The 20,806-nt window shown below is 50.2% G+C and overlaps 2 protein-coding genes across 3 annotated transcripts in view; both read left to right on the forward strand.

Moving 5' to 3' along the window:
* Positions 1–1,341: 1,341 nt before the first annotated feature.
* Positions 1,342–20,806, forward strand: part of LOC138797172 (oocyte zinc finger protein XlCOF8.4-like) — a 44,770-nt gene continuing 25,305 nt past the window's right edge. The window contains exon 1 of the mRNA XM_069977004.1: positions 1,342–1,353. The gene's annotated coding sequence lies outside the window, so the exon portion shown is untranslated. The remainder of the gene's footprint in view (positions 1,354–20,806) is intronic.
* Positions 1,401–20,806, forward strand: part of LOC138797150 (oocyte zinc finger protein XlCOF22-like) — a 483,239-nt gene continuing 463,833 nt past the window's right edge. Inside the window, exon 1 of one of the 2 annotated variants that reach the window (XM_069976960.1) lies at positions 1,401–1,414. The gene's annotated coding sequence lies outside the window, so the exon portion shown is untranslated. Of the gene's footprint in view, positions 1,415–1,467; positions 1,478–20,806 lie in introns of those variants that run through there. The other variant, XM_069976961.1, reaches the window with a different exon arrangement.

The following is a 20,806-nucleotide window of genomic DNA, read 5'->3' on the forward strand; positions in this document are numbered from 1 at the left end:
CCCCCAGCAGTAAGGTAAGCTTACAGGAGGAGGGATGTTACATTGTGTTACTATCAGTGTGACCCCCCAGCAGTAAGGTAAGCTTACAGGAGGAGGGATGTTACATTGTGTTACTATCAGTGTGTGACCCCCCAGCAGTAAGGTAAGCTTACAGGAGGAGGGGTGTTACATTGTGTTACTATCAGTGTGTGACCCCAGCAGTAAGGTAAGCTTACAGGAGGAGGGATGTTACATTGTGTTACTATCAGTGTGTGACCCCCCAGCAGTAAGGTAAGCTTACAGGAGGAGGGATGTTACATTGTGTTACTATCAGTGTGACCCCGCAAGCAGTAAGGTAAGCTTACAGGAGGAGGGATGTTACATTGTGTTACTATCAGTGTGACCCCCCCCCCCCCCCCAGCAGTAAGGTAAGCTTACAGGAGAAGGGATGTTACATTGTGTTACTATCAGTGTGTGACCCCAGCAGTAAGGTAAGCTTACAGGAGGAGGGATGTTACATTGTGTTACTATCAGTGTGACCCCAGCAGTAAGGTAAGCTTACAGGAGGAGGGATGTTACATTGTGTTACTATCAGTGTGACCCCAGCAGTAAGGTAAGCTTACAGGAGAAGGGATGTTACATTGTGTTACTATCAGTGTGTGACCCCAGCAGTAAGGTAAGCTTACAGGAGGAGGGATGTTACATTGTGTTACTATCAGTGTGTGACCCCCCAGCAGTAAGGTAAGCTTACAGGAGGAGGGATGTTACATTGTGTTACTATCAGTGTGACCCCCCAAGCAGTAAGGTAAGCTTACAGGAGGAGGGATGTTACATTGTGTTACTATCAGTGTGACCCCCCAGCAGTAAGGTAAGCTTACAGGAGGAGGGATGTTACATTGTGTTACTATCAGTGTGTGACCCCCCCATCAGTAAGGTAAGCTTACAGGAGGAGGGATGTTACATTGTGTTACTATCAGTGTGTGACCCCAGCAGTAAGGTAAGCTTACAGGAGGAGGGATGTTACATTGTGTTACTATCAGTGTGTGACCCCAGCAGTAAGGTAAGCTTACAGGAGGAAGGATGTTACATTGTGTTACTATCAGTGTGTGACCCCAGCAGTAAGGTAAGCTTACAGGAGGAGGGATGTTACATTGTGTTACTATCAGTGTGACCCCCCCAGCAGTAAGGTAAGCTTACAGGAGGAGAGATGTTACATTGTGTTACTATCAGTGTGACCCCAGCAGTAAGGTAAGCTTACAGGAGGAGGGATGTTACATTGTGTTACTATCAGTGTGTGACCCCAGCAGTAAGGTAAGCTTACAGGAGGAGGGATGTTACATTGTGTTACTATCAGTGAGTGACCCCAGCAGTAAGGTAAGCTTACAGGAGGAGGGATGTTACATTGTGTTACTACCCGTGTGACCCCAGCAGTAAGGTAAGCTTACAGGAGGAGGGATGTTACATTGTGTTACTATCAGTGTGCGACCCCAGCAGTAAGGTAAGCTTACAGGAGGAGGGATGCTACATTGTGTTACTATCAGTGTGTGACCCCCCCAGCAGTAAGGTAAGCTTACAGGAGGGGGGATGTTACATTGTGTTACTATCAGTGTGACCCCCCCCCCCAGCAGTAAGGTAAGCTTACAGGAGGAGGGATGTTACATTGTGTTACTATCAGTGTGACCCCCCCCCCCCCAGCAGTAAGGTAAGCTTACAGGAGGAGGGATGTTACATTGTGTTACTATCAGTGTGTGACCCCAGCAGTAAGGTAAGCTTACAGGAGGAGGGATGTTACATTGTGTTACTATCAGTGTGACCCCAGCAGTAAGGTAAGCTTACAGGAGGAGGGATGTTACATTGTGTTACTATCAGTGTGACCCCAGCAGTAAGGTAAGCTTACAGGAGGAGGGATGTTACATTGTGTTACTATCAGTGTGACACCCCCCCCCCCCCCCCCCGCAGCAGTAAGGTAAGCTTACAGGAGGAGGGATGTTACATTGTGTTACTATCAGTGTGACCCCCCAGCAGTAAGGTAAGCTTACAGGAGGAGGGATGTTACATTGTGTTACTATCAGTGTGACCCCCCCAGCAGTAAGGTAAGCTTACAGGAGGAGGGATGTTACATTGTGTTACTATCAGTGTGTGACCCCAGCAGCAGGGGCTGGCTGGCAGATTTTAGCCTGGGGGGCAAGCACACGGCACTGGCCCTTGACTGGCAGGTTAGCGGCCCATCCACCACCCTGGCCCTTACCTGGTATTACCCTCCCCAAATAAGTGCGGGAAAGGAAGATTACACATGCGCCACAGAATTATAGTATTGTGGCCAGTGTTCCCAGCCACGAAAAGCCTTTGTGATATACATCTATTGGATTAAAGGGAACCTAGCTCCAGGTGCACAGCATAGTACCTTAGGATGCCTTTAAACAGAGAGATTTATCTGACCGATGTTTGAAGCCAAAGCCAGGAACAGACTATAAGCAGAGAACAGGTAATAAAGGAAAAACTGAGATTTCTCCTCTTTTCAACTCCATTCCTGGCTTTGGCTTCAAAAATCTGTCAGCTAAATCTGTCTGTGTGAATGCACCCTTAAGGTACCATGCTGTGTACCCGGTGACCCTGTTATCAGTGCTGTAATGCCCTTTTGGTTCTCTTATCATGTTAAAACCATCAGCCCTGAATCTCTGCAGCACCAGCTGTTATCAGAGGATGTACTACAACTCCCAGCATATCCTGAGGGCTGCAGACAGCTGGGAGTTGTAGTGTTTGCAGCTGTTGTACTTGGAGGATTCCTGGTGTATTGTATACTGGAGGCTTTGTGAGAGATCAGTATACAGAGTTCTGTGGGGGATCAGTGTGTGGATGTGACCCCAGAACAGAACTAATAGGGGATAGAAGAAATATACCGTTACTGACCAAATCCAATACACCAGTATATAAGAAACATATATTATCACTGTGACCACAACCATTACCACCCCATAATAACTAATACCACCAAACCATAACTGAGATCCAGTATAACAAGACCAATAATACCAGTATAAAAGAAACAAATATCACAACCCCTTCACCACCACCGCCATTACTAACTAACATCCACTGTACAAATACCAGGATCATCCCCATAGAAGGTTCTCATTATTATAATGTGTCTGCTGGTTGTGATCTCATGTGTAATCAAAGATACATAATGAACTGCTAGATAGCTATTTCCTACTGGATATCTATCTATCTATCTATCTCCTATCTCCTATCTATCTATCTCCTATCTATCTCCTATCTCCTATCTATCTATCTCCTATCTATCTATCTCCTATCTATCTATCTATCTATCTATCTATCTATCTATCTATCTATCTATCTATCTATCTATCTCCTATCTATCTATCTCCTATCTATCTATCTATCTATCTCCTATCTATCTATCTATCTCCTATCTATCTATCTATCTATCTATCTATCTATCTATCTATCTATCTATCTCCTATCTATCTATCTATCTCCTATCTATCTATCTATCTATCTATCTCCTATCTATCTATCTATCTATCTATCTATCTATCTATCTCCTATCTATCTATCTATCTATCTATCTATCTATCTATCTATCTCCTATCTATCTCCTATCTATCTCCTATCTATCTATCTATCTCCTATCCCCTATCTATCTATCTCCTATCTATCTATCTATCTCCTATCTATCTATCTATCTATCTATCTATCTATCTATCTATCTATCTATCTATCTATCTATCTCCTATCTATCTCCTATCTATCTATCTATCTATCTATCTCCTATCTATCTCCTATCTATCTATCTATCTATCTCCTATCCCCTATCTATCTATCTCCTATCTATCTATCTATCTCCTATCTCCTATCTATCTATCTATCTATCTATCTCCTATCTATCTATCTATCTATCTCCTATCTATCTATCTATCTATCTATCTCCTATCTATCTCCTATCTATCTATCTATCTATCTATCTCCTATCTATCTATCTATCTATCTATCTCCTATCTATCTATCTCCTATCTATCTATCTATCTATCTATCTATCTCTATCTATCTCTATCTATCTATCTATCTATCTATCTCCTATCTATCTATCTATCTATCTATCTATCTATCTATCTATCTATCTCCTTCCTATCTATCTATCTCCTATCTATCTATCTCCTATCTATCTATCTATCTCCTATCTATCTATCTCCTATCTATCTATCTCCTATCTATCTCCTATCTATCTATCTCCTATCTATCTATCTATCCATTATCTATCCATTATCTATCTATCTATCTATCTATCTCCTATCTATCTCCTATCTATCTATCTATCTATCTATCTATCTATCTATCTATCTATCTATCTATCTATCTCCTATCTCCTATCTATCTCCTATCTATCTATCTATCCATTATCTATCTATCTATCTATCTATCTCCTATCTATCTATCTATCTATCTATCTCCTATCTATCTATCTCCTATCTATCTCCTATCTATCTATCTATCTCCTATCTATCTATCTATCTATCTATCTATCTCCTATCTATCTCCTATCTATCTCCTATCTATCTCCTATCTATCTCCTATCTATCTCCTATCTATCTCCTATCTATCTCCTATCTATCTCCGGTATAAGAACACTGACAATAGAACACAGTTGTCAAACTCCGTCCCTCCAGTTGTTACAACACTACAAATCCCATCATGACTGGACAGATAAACCATGACGGGAATTGTAGTTTTGCAACATCTGGAGGGACATAGTTTGACACCCCTGATAAGTTATAAGACCTTATAAGTTATTATAGTGCAGTTACATTCAGTGACTCACAGTAGGCGTCTTCTCTGCATGAAGAGACGTCCACTTTTCCTTTTCTTCTCCATCCGGCTCCGGCCATCATGAAGGCTTCTCTGGCCATGACTCCTCTCCACGGGATCTGTCAGACAGACATTTTAGGCTTCTTGCTCCAGCAACATCCTCATCAATACATCCCTCCATATAGAATAGCCCCCCGCTGCACATCTCTCCATATAGAATAGCCCCCCCCCCCCCGCTGCACATCTCTCCATAAAGAAAAGCCCACCTGTGCATCCCCCATATAGGATAGCCCCCCCCTGTGCATCCCCCCATTTAGAATAGCCCCCCCCTGTGCATCTCCCCATATATAATAGCCCCCCCTGTGCATCCCCCCATATAGAATAGCCCCCTGTGCATCCCCCCTCATAGAATAGCCCCCTGTGCATCCCCCTTCATAGAATAGCCCCCCTGTGCGTTCTCCTTTATAGAATAGCTCCCCCTGTGCATCCCCCCTCATAGAATAGCTCCCCCTGTGCATCCCCCCCCCTCATAGAATAGCTCCCCCTGTGCATCCCCCCCCTCATAGAATAGCTCCCCCTGTGCATCCCCCCCTCATAGAATAGCCCCCCTGTGCATCCCCCCATATAGAATAGCTCCCCCTGTGCATTCCCCCTCATAGAATAGCCCCCCTGTGCATCCCCCCATATAGAATAGCCCCCCTGTGCATTCTCCCTTATAGAATAGCCCCCCTGTGCATCCCCCCTTATAGAATAGCCCCCCCCCCGTGCATCCCCCCAATATAGAATAGCTCCCCCTGTGCATCCCCCCATATAGAATAGCCCCCTGTGCATTCCCCCAATATAGAATAACCCCCCCCTGTGCATCCTCCCATATAGAATAGCCCCCATGCACCCCCCCATATAGAATAGCCCCCTGTGCATCCCCCCTCATAGAATAGCCCCCTGTGCATCCCCCTTCATAGAATAGCCCCCCTGTGCATCCCCCCCTCATAGAATAGCCCCCCTGTGCACCCCCCCCCTTATAGAATAGCTCCCCCTGTGCATCCCCCCCTCATAGAATAGCCCCCTGTGCATCCCCCCCTAATAGAATACCCCCCCTGTGCATTCTCCTTTATAGAATAGCCCCCCTGTGCATCCCCCTAATAGAATATCCCCCTGTGCATCCCCCCTCATAGAATAGCCCCCCATGCACCCCCCCATATAGAATAGCCTCCTTGTCCATCCCCCCTCATAGAATAGCCCCCTGTGCATCCCCCTTCATAGAATAGCCCCCCTGTGCATCCCCCTTCATAGAATAGCCCCCCTGTGCATCCCCCCAATATAGAATAGCCCCCCTGTGCATCCCCCCATATAGAATAGCCCCCCTGTGCATTCTCCCTTATAGAATAGCCCCTCTGTGCATCCCCCCAATATAGAATAACTCCCCCTGTGCATCCCCCCATATAGAATAGCCCCCCCTGTGCATTCTCCCTTATAGAATAGCCCCCTGTGCATCCCCCCTTATAGAATAGCTCCCCTGTGCATCCCCCCTTATAGAATAGCCCCCTGTGCATCCTCCCATATAGAATAGCCCCCATGCACCCCCCATATAGAATAGCCCCCATGCACCCCCCCATATAGAATAGCCCCCTGTGCATCCCCCTTCATAGAATAGCCCCCCTGTGTATTCTCCTTTATAGAATAGCTCCCCCTGTGCATCCCCCCAATATAGAATAGCCCCCCTGTGCATCCCCCTCATAGAATAGCCCCCCCTGCGCATCCCCCTTCATAGAATAGCTCCCCCTGTGCATCCCCCCTCATAGAATAGCCCCCCTGTGCATCCCCCCAATATAGAATAGCCCCCCTGTGCATCCCCCTTCATAGAATAGCCCCCCTGCGCATCCCCCTTCATAGAATAGCCCCCTGCGCATCCCCCTTCATAGAATAGCCCCCCTGTGCATCCCCCCAATATAGAATAGCCCCCTGTGCATCCCCCCTCATAGAATAGCCCCCCTGCGCATCCCCCTTCATAGAATAGCCCCCCTGCGCATCCCCCTTCATAGAATAGCCCCCCTGTGCATCCCCCCAATATAGAATAGCCCCCCTGCGCATCCTCCCATATAGAATAGCCCCCCTGTGCATCCCCCCTCATAGAATAGCCCCCCTGCGCATCCCCCTTCATAGAATAGCCCCCCTGTGCATCCCCCCCTCATAGAATAGCCCCCCTGTGCACCCCCCCCTTATAGAATAGCCCCCCTGTGCATCCCCCCTCATAGAATAGCCCCCTGTGCATCCCCCCCTAATAGAATACCCCCCCTTGTGCATCCCCCCTCATAGAATAGCCCCCTGTGCATCCCCCTTCATAGAATAGCCCCCTGTGCATCCCCCCAATATAGAATAGCCCCCCTGTGCATCCCCCTTCATAGAATTGCCCCCCTGTGCATCCCCCCAATATAGAATAGCCCCCCTGTGCATCCCCCCCTCATAGAATAGCCCCCCTGTGCATCCCCCCAATATAGAATAGCCCCCCTGTGCATCCCCCTTCATAGAATAGCCCCCCTGTGCATCCCCCAATATAGAATAGCCCCCCTGTGCATCCCCCCTCATAGAATAGCCCCCCTGTGCATCCCCCCAGTATAGAATAGCCCCCCTGTTGCATCCCCCCTCATAGAATACCCCCCCTGTGCATCCCCCCTCATAGAATAGCCCCCTGTGCATCCCCCTTCATAGAATAGCCCCCCTGTGCATCCCCCCAATATAGAATAGCCCCCCTGTGCATCCCCCTTCATAGAATTGCCCCCCTGTGCATCCCCCCAATATAGAATAGCCCCCCTGTGCATCCCCCCTCATAGAATAGCCCCCCTGTGCATCCCCCCAATATAGAATAGCCCCCCTGTGCATCCCCCTTCATAGAATAGCCCCCCTGTGCATCCCCCCAATATAGAATAGCCCCCCTGTGCATCCCCCCTCATAGAATAGCCCCCCTGTGCATCCCCCCAGTATAGAATAGCCCCCCTGTGCATCCCCCCTCATAGAATAGCCCCCCTGTGCATCCCCCCTCATAGAATAGCCCCCCTGCGCATCCCCCTTCATAGAATAGCCCCCCTGTGCATCCCCCCAATATAGAATAGCCCCCCTGTGCATCCCCCCTCATAGAATAGCCCCCCTGCGCATCCCCCCTCATAGAATAGCCCCCCTGCGCATCCCCCTTCATAGAATAGCCCCCCTGCGCATCCCCCCTCATAGAATAGCCCCCCTGCGCATCCCCCTTCATAGACTAGCCCCCCTGTGCATCCCCCCATATAGAATAGCCCCCCTGTGCATCCCCCCTCATAGAATAGCCCCCCTGCGCATCCCCCTTCATAGACTAGCCCCCCTGTGCATCCCCCCAATATAGAATAGCCCCCCTGTGCATCCCCCCTCATAGAATAGCCCCCCTGCGCATCCCCCTTCATAGAATAGCCCCCCTGCGCATCCTCCCATATAGAATAGCCCCCCTGTGCATCCCCCCAATATAGAATAGCCCCCCTGTGCATCCCCCCAATATAGAATAGCCCCCCTGTGCATCCCCCCAATATAGAATAGCCCCCCTGTGCATCCGCCCCTCATAGAATAGCCCCCCTGCGCATCCCCCTTCATAGACTAGCCCCCCTGTGCATCCCCCCAATATAGAATAGCCCCCCTGCGCATCCCCCCAATATAGAATAGCCCCCCTGTGCATCCGCCCCTCATAGAATAGCCCCCCTGCGCATCCCCCTTCATAGACTAGCCCCCCTGTGCATCCCCCCAATATAGAATAGCCCCCCTGCGCATCCCCCCAATATAGAATAGCCCCCCTGCGCATCCCCCAATATAGAATAGCCCCCCTGCGCATCCCCCTTCATAGACTAGCCCCCCTGTGCATCCCCCCAATATAGAATAGCCCCCCTGCGCATCCCCCCAATATAGAATAGCCCCCCTGCGCATCCCCCCAATATAGAATAGCCCCCCTGCGCATCCCCCCAATATAGAATAGCCCCCACCCCCCCGGTGTGGCCACATGTTAATGGATTTAAAAAAAAGAAAAACAACTCACCTTTCCTCGGGCCGGATCTTCAGTGTGCAGCAGCTTCTCCCTGCTGCTGCAGCGCGGCGGCTCCTCTCCTCTCCCTTTCCTATCAGGTCCTCAGCGGCGCGTCAGGGAAGTGACGTCACCGCTGGGGACCTGATGTAGGTGCCTGCAGACGTGCCTGCGTACAGCACGTCTGCGGCTCCTGGGGGGAGCAGGCGGCCCGGAAGAGACTGAGGGAATAGCGCGGCGGCCGGCCGCGCTATTCTTTCAGTCTCAACTACTGCAGAGAGTCGGCCGCGGGTCGCGGCCCACTCATTGGTGGGGAAGACCGGCCCGGGGGGCACATGCCCTCCTGCCCCCCGGCCCAGCCCGCCCCTGCCCAGCAGTAAGGTAAGCTTACAGGAGGAGGGATGTTACATTGTGTTACTATCAGTGTGATCCCAGCAGTAAGGTAAGCTTACAGGAGGAGGGGTGTTACATTGTGTTACTATCAGTGTGTGACCCCCCCAGCAGTAAGGTAAGCTTACAGGAGGAGGGATGTTACATTGTGTTACTATCAGTGTGTGACCCCAGCAGTAAGGTAAGCTTACAGGAGGGGGGATGTTACATTGTGTTACTATCAGTGTGACCCCAGCAGTAAGGTAAGCTTACAGGAGGAGGGGTGTTACATTGTGTTACTATCAGTGTGTGACCCCAGCAGTAAGGTAAGCTTACAGGAGGAGGGATGTTACATTGTGTTACTATCAGTGTGTGACCCCAGCAGTAAGGTAAGCTTACAGGAGGAGGGATGTTACATTGTGTTACTATCAGTGTGACCCCAGCAGTAAGGTAAGCTTACAGGAGGAGGGATGTTACATTGTGTTACTATCAGTGTGACCCCCCAGCAGTAAGGTAAGCTTACAGGAGGAGGGATGTTACATTGTGTTACTATCAGTGTGTGACCCCCCAGCAGTAAGGTAAGCTTACAGGAGGAGGGGTGTTACATTGTGTTACTATCAGTGTGTGACCCCAGCAGTAAGGTAAGCTTACAGGAGGAGGGATGTTACATTGTGTTACTATCAGTGTGTGACCCCAGCAGTATGGTAAGCTTACAGGAGGAGGGGTGTTACATTGTGTTACTATCAGTGTGTGACCCCCCCCCCCAGCAGTAAGGTAAGCTTACAGGAGGAGGGATGTTACATTGTGTTACTATCAGTGTGTGACCCCAGCAGTAAGGTAAGCTTACAGGAGGAGGGATGTTACATTGTGTTACTATCAGTGTGTGACCCCAGCAGTAAGGTAAGCTTACAGGAGGAGGGATGTTACATTGTGTTACTATCAGTGTGACCCCAGCAGTAAGGTAAGCTTACAGGAGGAGGGGTGTTACATTGTGTTACTATCAGTGTGTGACCCCCCCCCAGCAGTAAGGTAAGCTTACAGGAGGAGGGATGTTACATTGTGTTACTATCAGTGTGACCCCAGCAGTAAGGTAAGCTTACAGGAGGAGGGGTGTTACATTGTGTTACTATCAGTGTGTGACCCCAGCAGTAAGGTAAGCTTACAGGAGGAGGGATGTTACAGTGTGTTACTATCAGTGTGTGACCCCAGCAGTAAGTACATTAGAGAGGACAGTGGTAGAGTACATTAGAGAGGACAGTGGTAGAGTACATTAGAGAGGACAGTGGTAAAGTACATTAGAGAGGACAGCGGTAGAGGACACTAGAGAGGACAGTGGTAGAGGACACTAGAGAGGACAGTGGTAGAGGACACTAGAGAGGACAGTGGTAGAGGACACTAGAGAGGACAGTGGTAGAGGACACTAGAGAGGACAGTGGTAGAGGACAGTGGTAGAGGACACTAGAGAGGACAGTGGTAGAGGACACTAGAGAGGACAGTGGTAGAGGACAGTGGTAGAGGACACTAGAGAGGACAGTGGTACAGTACATTAGAGAGGACAGAGTCAGGGTGATGAGGAGATGACATCAGCAGAGGAAGGTGGTGATATAGATATGAGCTGACTCAGCCAAGAGATCAAAAACTGTCATGACCAGATCTCTTTTCAACAGCAGATGACTACCCCTATCTACTACTACCCCAGCTGTCCACCATGTTCTATATGACTGCTGTGACGCTACTACTACCACTACTGTCTATCATGTTCTGTGGGGTCCACTGTCTTTTTCTAAGCAGCTATAGGTCTGTAACCTGTATATGTGTATACACTGCAGTTGGTAGTGTATTGTGCCACTAGATGTCACTGTTCTACTGCACGGCTGATAGCTAAAACTGCATAAGGGTTACTGATGTCTCTATTATTGATTGTAATTTTCCTGCCACTGTTCTCAGATATTCGACTAACCAATCCCTGAGCTAGTTACCTCAGGAGCTCTGCTCTATTACAGAGGGTTATTCATAGTGTATTGCCCAATCAGATCTCCTCCTGTCAGCCATATAAATATATATATATATATATATATATATATATATACACACAGTCGGGTGGGACTTACGGGTTCAGTTTTATCTGCTGTTCAGTCTATACACAGTGTATATGAGAGTTGCCTCGCAGAGTCTGCTGATCTTGTACCTCCAGGGCCTGAACGGCCGCCACGAGCCTTGTGCAGTACCTCTGTACTTTCTTCTGACTACTAGATGCTAGCCATGTCCGCCTATAGCTTGGGTCTCCAAACTGCGGCCCTCCAGCTGTTGCAAAACTACATTTCCCATCATGCCTGGACAGCCAAATCAAAAGCTTTAGCTGTCCAGGCATGATGGGAGTTGTAGTTTCGCAACAGCTGGAGGGCCACAGTTTGGAGACCCATGGCCTAGAGCAGGGGTCCTCAACTGGTTCGGACCACGGAGGCCAGCTGTCCGGACCCCTGGTCAGACCTCCTAACCGCCCGGGATCCGGTCCCCGGGGGGGGGGGATGGGCTCACAGGGGGGCTATATACTACTGGGGGGAGCTCACAGGGGGGCTATATACTACTGGGGGGAGCTCACAGGGGGGCTATATACTACTGGGGGGAGCTCACAGGGGGGGGCTATATACTACAGGGGGGAGCTCACAGGGGGGCTATATACTACTGGGGGGAGCGCACAGGGGGGCTATATACTACTGGGGGAGCTCACAGGGGGGCTATATACTACTGGGGGGAACTCTCAGGGGGCTATATACTACAGGGGGAGAGCACAGGGGGCTATATACTACAGGGGGAGAGCACAGGGGGCTATATACTACAGGGGGAGAGCACAGGGGAGCTATATACTACAGGGGGGAGCTCACATGGGGCTATATACTACTGGGGGGAGCTCACAGGGGGTATATACTACTGGGGGAGAGCACAGGGGGTATATACTACTGGTGGGAGCTCACAGGGGGCTATATACTACAGGGGGGACTATATACTACAGGGGGAGAGCACAAGGGGGCTATATACTACTGGGGGGAGCTCACAGGGGGCTATATACTACAGGGGGAGAGCACAGGGGGGGCTATATACTACTGGGGGAGCTCACAGGGGGCTATATACTACTGGGGGAGAGCGCACAGGGGGTGCTATACACTACTGGGGGAGCAACAGGGGGGCTATATACTACCAGGGCAGTCACCCCTTTTGTACCTAATATCACAGGCCTGGTGAGAGAGAAAAAATGCCAGTTTTCCCGCTAATAAGCAGCAATTCTGTATGTAAATAGTTGAACGTTTGTGAAAAGTAACAAAACATTTGATTAGCGGTGGCTGCTGAAGTTGGATAAAGCCCTAAGGCTATGTGGAAAACATGGATATAGTCATTGGCTGTGTCCATGTTTTCTAGACAACCTTAGAGCTTTATCCAAGTTCAGCAGCCGCCGCTAATCAAATGCCGAACGTTCGGGTTCGGATGGACTCAAACACAAACCCGGTTCGCTCACCTCTACAAAACACGTTTCCTATTGATGTTCAGCTCGGGCCTTCACCTGACTATAGACCCCAGTAAGTGGAGCTTCACTAAAAGTTATTGAGTACCCCTGGCCTAGAGCATCACATGGGGCTACGGTGAGGACGGGACTAGCCTATTACGCTGAGGGAATGTCTTCTCTACTTCTACTCTAAAAGTTTAGCAGAGAACCTAAAGTTATATAACATGTATATAGGAAGTATAAGCCTTTTCTGCAGTCTTGCCTAACTTTTTTAGTCCAGTATGGCTGCAGGAAGTAGTCTACTTCCTCATTCTCTGATGATGTCACGGCCCCTGATCTGGGGCCGTGAGGTTTTGCTGCCTGGCCGCTCCTGCTGCATTGAGGGAGTAGCCATCCTGTATGTTACACCTCCCTCTTCTAGTAAGGCCTCCCTGTTACTCCTCTCTCTCAGCTACTCCCCTCAGTAACTATACTGAAGTCTGTAGGATAGTACAAGCTCCAGCAAGCCGCTCCTCTGCACCCTGGGCCGCCCCTGATACCCCTGCTTGATGAGCAATGGATGGGGCTAGAATAGTGTTGTACTGCAGGGAAGTCAGAAAGGGGTGTGGAGCTTAGGAGGTGCAGAAAGATAGTGACTGAGGCTGGGAGGAACTGGAGAGAGAGAGGGGGGGAGCTGGGAGGACGTCTGTGAATGGCAGAGACTGGGGGAGAAGTGTATGAGGAGGAATCTGACCTACCATGGAGACAGTGTGGGGGAGGGAAAACAAATGAGTCATCCCAGCCTGGGGAAGAGGGTCACTGAGGAGGATGTAGGGAGCTGACCTGCCATGGAGACAGTGTGGGGGAGGATAAACAAACAAGTCATCCCAGCCTGGGGAAGAGGGTCACTGAGGAGGATGGAGGGAGCTGACCTACCATGGAGACAGTGTGGGGGAGGGAAAACAAAGGAGTCATCCCAGCCTGGGGAAGAGGGTCACTGAGGAGGATGGAGGGAGCTGAGCTGCCATGGAGACAGTGTGGGGGAGGATAAACAAACGAGTCATCCCAGCCTGGGGAAGAGGGTCACTGAGGAGGATAGAGGGAGCTGAGCTGCCATGGAGAAAGTGTGGGGGAGGATAAACAAACAAGTCATCCCAGCCTGGGGAAGAGGGTCACTGAGGAGGATGTAGGGAGCTGACCTGCCATGGAGACAGTGTGGGGGAGGATAAACAAACAAGTCATCCCAGCCTGGGGAAGAGGGTCACTGAGGAGGATGGAGGGAGCTGACCTACCATGGAGACAGTGTGGGGGAGGGAAAACAAAGGAGTCATCCCAGCCTGGGGAAGAGGGTCACTGAGGAGGATGGAGGGAGCTGAGCTGCCATGGAGACAGTGTGGGGGAGGATAAACAAACAAGTCATCCCAGCCTGGGGAAGAGGGTCACTGAGGAGGATGGAGGGAGCTGACCTGCCATGGAGACAGTGTGGGGGAGGATAAACAAACAAGTCATCCCAGCCTGGGGAAGAGGGTCACTGAGGAGGATGGAGGGAGCTGAGCTGCCATGGAGACAGTGTGGGGGAGGATAAACAAAGGAGTCATCCCAGCCTGGGGAAGAGTGTCACTGAGGAGGATGGAGGGAGCTGAGCTGCCATGGAGACAGTGTGGGGGAGGATAAACAAAGGAGTCATCCCAGCCTGGGGAAGAGGGTCACTGAGGAGGATGGAGGGAGCTGAGCTGCCATGGAGACAGTGTGGGGGAGGATAAACAAACGAGTCATCCCAGCCTGGGGAAGAGGGTCACTGAGGAGGATAGAGGGAGCTGAGCTGCCATGGAGAAAGTGTGGGGGAGGATAAACAAACAAGTCATCCCAGCCTGGGGAAGAGTGTCACTGAGGAGGATGGAGGGAGCTGAGCTGCCATGGAGACAGTGTGGGGGAGGATAAACAAAGGAGTCATCCCAGCCTGGGGAAGAGGGTCACTGAGGAGGATGGAGGGAGCTGAGCTGCCATGGAGACAGTGTGGGGGAGGATAAACAAAGGAGTCATCCCAGCCTGGGGAAGAGGGTCACTGAGGAGGATGGAGGGAGCTGAGCTGCCATGGAGACAGTGTGGGGGAGGATAAACAAACGAGTCATCCCAGCCTGGGGAAGAGGGTCACTGAGGAGGATAGAGGGAGCTGAGCTGCCATGGAGAAAGTGTGGGGGAGGATAAACAAACAAGTCATCCCAGCCTGGGGAAGAGGGTCACTGAGGAGGATGGAGGGAGCTGAGCTGCCATGGAGACAGTGTGGGGGAGGATAAACAAACAAGTCATCCCAGCCTGGGGAAGAGGGTCACTGAGGAGGAGGACAGGCAGTCTCTTACAGATAAGTGAAAATGAAACCTGTACCGAATGCAGACATAGAGCTGTCCCCATGACTGGATGCAGAAGTTGTCGGGGGAGGGGAAATCAGAGGGGGCGTTACCAGGGGCAGAGCTAAGCAAGCCTCGCTATACAGGAAGTTATAGTTATAGTTGTGTCTGAGGGTGAAAATAAATGGCGCTATATAGCTTCACAGGGGTATAATAAGTGGTGTCCTTGAAGAACAAGCAAATTTATTTCTTTGTCATGTGGCCGGACTTCTCCTTTAAGTGTATCCTCTCTATAGCACACTTGTTGGCAGACTCCATTGTAGTGACGTTCAACAGGTTTTATTCTGGTACATTCAACGTACAGTAAAACGCCGACAGCAAAACATAAGTGAGAACAATGTTGAAATGCTTCTTCCCATAGGGACGGTATCAGGTCCCTGTGGTTATCAGTCCCATCCTGTAACACCCTCTGCTCCCCACTGGGCTGGAGTCTCTCTCCCTGTGGTAAATCCTGGTCTCTCTCTCTCTCTCTCCCTGTGGTAAATCCTGGTCTCTCTCTCTCTCTCTGTGGTAAATCCTGGTCTCTCTCTCTCTCTCCCTGTGGTAAATCCTGGTCTCTCTCTCTCTCTCCCTGTGGTAAATCCTGGTCTCTCTCTCTCTCTCTCTCTCTCCCAGTGGTAAATCCTGGTCTCTCTCTCCCAGTGGTAAATCCCGGTCTGTCTGTCTCTCTCTCTCTCCCCCTGTGGTAAATCCTGGTCTCTCTCTCTCATTGTGGTAAATCCTAGTCTCTCTCTTTCTCTCTCCCTGTGGTAAATCCTGGTCTCTCTCTCTCTCCCCCTGTGGTTAATCCTGGTCTCTCTCTCTCTCTCTCCCTGTGGTAAATCCTGGTCTCTCTCTCTCTCTCCCTATGGTAAATCCTGGTCTCTCTCTCCCCCTGTGGTAAATCCTGGTGTGTGTCTCTCTCTCTCTCCCTGTGGTAAATCCTGGTCTCTCTCTCTCTCTCTCTCTGTGGTAAATCCTGGTCTCTCTCTCCCTGTGGTAAATCCTGGTCTCTCTCTCCCTGTGGTAAATCCCGGTCTCTCTCTCTCTCTCTCTCCCTGTGGTAAATCCTGGTCTCTCTCTCCCTGTGGTAAATCCCGGTCTCTCTCTCTCCCTGTGGTAAGTCCTGGTCTCTCTCTCTCTCTCTCTCTCTCCATGTGGTAAATCCTGGTCTCTCTCTCTCTCTCCCTGTGGTAAATCCTGGTCTCTCTCTCTCTCTCTCTCCCTGTGGTAAATCCTGGTCTCTCTCTCTCTCTCTCCCTGTGGTAAATCCTGGTCTCTCTCTCTCCCTGTGGTAAATCCTGGTCTCTCTCTCTCTCCCCCTGTGGTAAATCCTGGTCTCTCTCTCTCCCTGTGGTAAATCCCGGTCTCTCTCTCCCTGTGGTAAATCCTGGTCTCTCTCTCTCTCTCCCTGTGGTAAATCCTGGTCTCTCTCTCTCTCCCTGTGGTTAATCCTGGTCTCTCTCTCTCCCTGTGGTAAATCCTGGTCTCTCTCTCTCTCTCCCTATGGTAAATCCTGGTCTCTCTCTCCCCCTGTGGTAAATCCTGGTCTCTCTCTCTCTCTACCCCCCTGTGGTAAATCCCGGTCTCTCTCCCTGTGGTAAATCCTGGTCTCTCTCTCCCTGTGGTATATCCTGGTCCCACTCTCTCCCTGTGGTAAATCCTGGTGTGTGTGTCTCTCTCTCTCCCTGTGGTAAATCCTGGTCTCTCTCTCTCTGTGGTAAATCCCGGTCTCTCTCTCTCCCTGTGGTAAATCCTGGTCTCTCTCTCTCTCTGTGGTAAATCCTGGTCTCTCTCTCTCTCCCTGTGGTAAATCCTGGTCTCTCTCTCTCTCCCTGTGGTAAATCCTGGTCTCTCTCTCTCTCCCTGTGGTAAATCCTGGTCTCTCTCTCTCTGTGGTAAATCCTGGTCTCTCTCTCTCTCCATGTGGTAAATCCCGGTCTCTCTCTCCCTGTGGTAAATCCTGGTCTCTCTCTCTCTCCCTGTGGTAAATCCTGGTCTCTCTCTCTCTCTGTGGTAAATCCTGGTCTCTCTCTCTCTCCCTGTGGTAAATCCTGGTCTCTCTCTCTCTCTCTCTCTCTCCCTGTGGTAAATCCTGGTCTCTCTCTCCCTGTGGTAAATCCTGGTCTCTCTCTCTCTCCCTGTGGTAAATCCTGGTCTCTCTCTCTCTCTGTGGTAAATCCTGGTCTCTCTCTCTCTCTGTGGTAAATCCTGGTCTCTCTCTCTCTGTGGTAAATCCTGGTCTCTCTCTCTCCCTGTGGTAAATCCTGGTCTCTCTCTCTCTCTCTGTGGTAAATCCTGGTCTCTCTCTCTCTGTGGTAAATCCTGGTCTCTCTCTCTCCCTGTGGTAAATCCTGGTCTCTCTCTCTCTCCCTGTGGTAAATCCTGGTCTCTCTCTCTCTCTCTGGTAAATCCTGGTCTCTCTCTCTCTCTCCCTGTGGTAAATCCTGGTCTCTCTCTCTCTCCCTGTGGTAAATCCTGGTCTCTCTTTCTCTCCCTGTGGTAAATCCTGGTCTCTCTCTCTCTCCCTGTGGTAAATCCTGGTCTCTCTCTCTCTCCCTGTGGTAAATCCTGGTCTCTCTCTCTCTCCCTGTGGTAAATCCTGGTCTCTCTCTCTCCCTGTGGTAAATCCTGGTCTCTCTCTCTCTCCCTGTGGTAAATCCTGGTCTCTCTCTCTCTCCCTGTGGTAAATCCTGGTCTCTCTCTCTCTCCCTGTGGTAAATCCTGGTCTCTCTCTCTCTCCCAGTGGTAAATCCCGGTCTCTCTCTCTCTCTCCCTGTGGTAAATCCTGGTCTCTCTCTCTCCCTGTGGTAAATCCTGGTCTCTCTCTCTCTCCCTGTGGTAAATCCTGGTCTCTCTCTCTCTCCCAGTGGTAAATCCCGGTCTCTCTCTCCCAGTGGTAAATCCTGGTCTGTCTGTCTCTCTCTCCCCCTGTGGTAAATCCTGGTCTCTCTCTCTCTCCCCCTGTGGTAAATCCTGGTCTCTCTCTCTCTCCCCCTGTTGTAAATCCTGGTCTCTCTCTCTCTCTCTCTGTGGTAAATCCTGGTCTCTCTCCCTGTGGTAAATCCTGGTCTCTCTCTCTCTGTGGTAAATCCTGGTCTCTCTCTCCCTGTGGTAAATCCTGGTCTCTCTCTCTCTCTCCCAGTGGTAAATCCCGGTCTCTCTCTCCCAGTGGTAAATCCCGGTCTGTCTGTCTGTCTCTCTCTCTCTCTCCCAGTGGTAAATCCCGGTCTGTCTGTCTGTCTCTCTCTCTCTCTCCCCCTGTGGTAAATCTGACTTTCTCTGTCAGTGTCTTTACCTCACAGCACAACAGGATCTTGTTCATTTCTGTCTTTCTCACACAACAGGATCCTGCTTCTTGTTACCTCAGAGCACACACTGACTGGATCTCTCTGGTCCGGGTCTTCTTCCTCCTCAGCGTCTTCATTGAAAGTGAACGGGAGAGAAAAGGCTGCTGGTGCACATGCGCACCAGCAGCCTTTTCATTGGCTGGAGCGCATCACATGGCTTCCAGCTTGCTTAGCCCTGATTGGCTGAGCTTGCTGGAAGCCATGTGATGCGCTCCAGCCAATGAAAAGGCTGCCGGTGCGTAAGCGCACTGACAGCCTTTTCTCTCCCATGGACTCGGAAGTGAGTGTGTATCTGTTTTTTTTTGGGGGGGGGGGTCCCACCGGAGTTTTCCTTTAATTAACCCTTCCCAGTAACAGCCAATATTACCCTGGGCCATACTAACTAAACCTCGCAGCACAACTAAAAGTATATCTCAGCTAGTTACCATTGTATCCGGAAGTATATTCACCTTGTCTACTATATCTGCTGAGTTACCTCAGCTTCAGGCTTGTCTAGTCTCCTAAGTCGCTGGTTCCAGTGTGTTCAAGTATCACAAAGCTCGATAGTATTCTCCAAGATTGTCAAGTCTAATCAGGACTCACACTATAGCAGATGTATATAAAAGAATATGGATGCTGTATACTTGCCTCCCTGCTGGAGTTTTCTCTCTGTATCTAAGCTGTGAACTTCTACACTTGACCTTCAAAGCGTTACCAGTAAAAGCTGTTCCTGGTTTACGTTATCTGGGTCTCAGCCATCCTTTGCACTCCTATACATCTGTGCCTGTGTACGGTTCTCTTCTCTCCACTGCACGCGGTGCTGCCGAGGCAGCGCTCTGGGGTGGCCAGCTGGTCCCACTCCTGGCTCACTGACACATGCTCGTGTGGTGCTCCCCAACATCCGCTACCCTGTGTTGCTGCTGCTCACGCCGCGGTTGACTGTCACAGTTCTATACTGTACTGCTGCTGCCCCACTGCAGCTACTACCACCCCTGCTGTGCATTATGTTCTGTACTACTACTGCTGATGTATCCACTGCAGCTACTACCACACCTGCTGTGCATCATCTTCTGTACTACTACTGCTGATGCATCCACTGCAGCTACTACCACCCCTGCTGTGCATCATCTTCCATACTACTACTGCTGATGCATCCACTGCAGCTACTACCACACCTGCTGTGCATCATCTTCTGTACTACTACTGCTGCTGATGCATCCACTGCAGCTACTACCACCCCTGCTGTGCATCATCTTCTGTACTACTACTGCTGATGCATCCACTGCAGCTACTACCACACCTGCTGTGCATCATCTTCTGTACTACTACTGCTGCATCTCCCACACAGCTCATCTCCTTATTTCTACATTGTACTGATGCTGCTGCTTGCACTACACCGCTGGACCGAAACTCTTGTGTGTGAGGGGAGCATTATCCTGCAGCTAGATGTCATGAGAGACAACACATATGCTGCAGTATGTCCTGTACATCATCATACCAGCAGGGGGCAGGGAGTCGTTCCCACATCACACCAGCAGGGGGAAGTGAGTCCTTCCCACATCACACCAGCAGGGGGTAGTGTGTCCTCCCCACATCATCACACTAGCAGGGGGGCAGTGTGTCCTCCCCACATCATTACGCCAGCAGAGGGCAGTGTGTCATCACCACATCATCACACCAGCAGGGGGCAGTGTATCCTCCCCACATCGTCACACCAGCAGATGGCAGTGTGTCCTTCCCACATCATCTCACCAGCAAGGAGCAGTGTGTCCTTCCCACATCATCTCACCAGCACTTTAAACCATGACTAACCAGACCACGTGTAATCTTCTGACGTTTCCATCTGGATGTATTTTATTTTTGTCAATGTATGCTATATTGGGATCCAACCATTGTGTATATACCCGGGGTAAGGTCTGACAGTGATACAACTATTTGCCTTATAGAGATGTTCACAGTTATTCAGAATAACCAGGTGTCCTGAGCGTGTCCGATAAGGCATCAGCGCCGTCTTCTAGAGTTACAACCTCTGCGTCAGAAATGATTTATTTGGCCTTCAGATTCTTCTGCGTTCCTTGCATTTGTCATCTGTTCCATGTTCTCAGGTCTCCCGGCAGCTTTGCTCTTGTCTCTGCTGTGCTGGTCGGGTCTCTTCTGTGTTTCTCTGCCTGGAGCTATGAGCTATGAGTCCGGGACTTGGTTTCCCTTATAGGGTTCTCTCCTTCCTCAGTCGGGGCTCTTGCTATCTTAGTCCAGCTTGCTCGGTTCTGCATGTTGTCCTTGCTTTCAGTGTATTTCTGGTATCCTGACCTTTTGTCTGTTCGGACCAGCGGTTCTCATTCTGACTCGCTGCCTTCTTGGTTCTGACCTCTGTCCATTTTTGTGGCCGTTATTG

This window comes from Dendropsophus ebraccatus, chromosome 7, assembly GCF_027789765.1.
Source record: "Dendropsophus ebraccatus isolate aDenEbr1 chromosome 7, aDenEbr1.pat, whole genome shotgun sequence".
Lineage (NCBI taxonomy): Eukaryota > Metazoa > Chordata > Amphibia > Anura > Hylidae > Dendropsophus > Dendropsophus ebraccatus.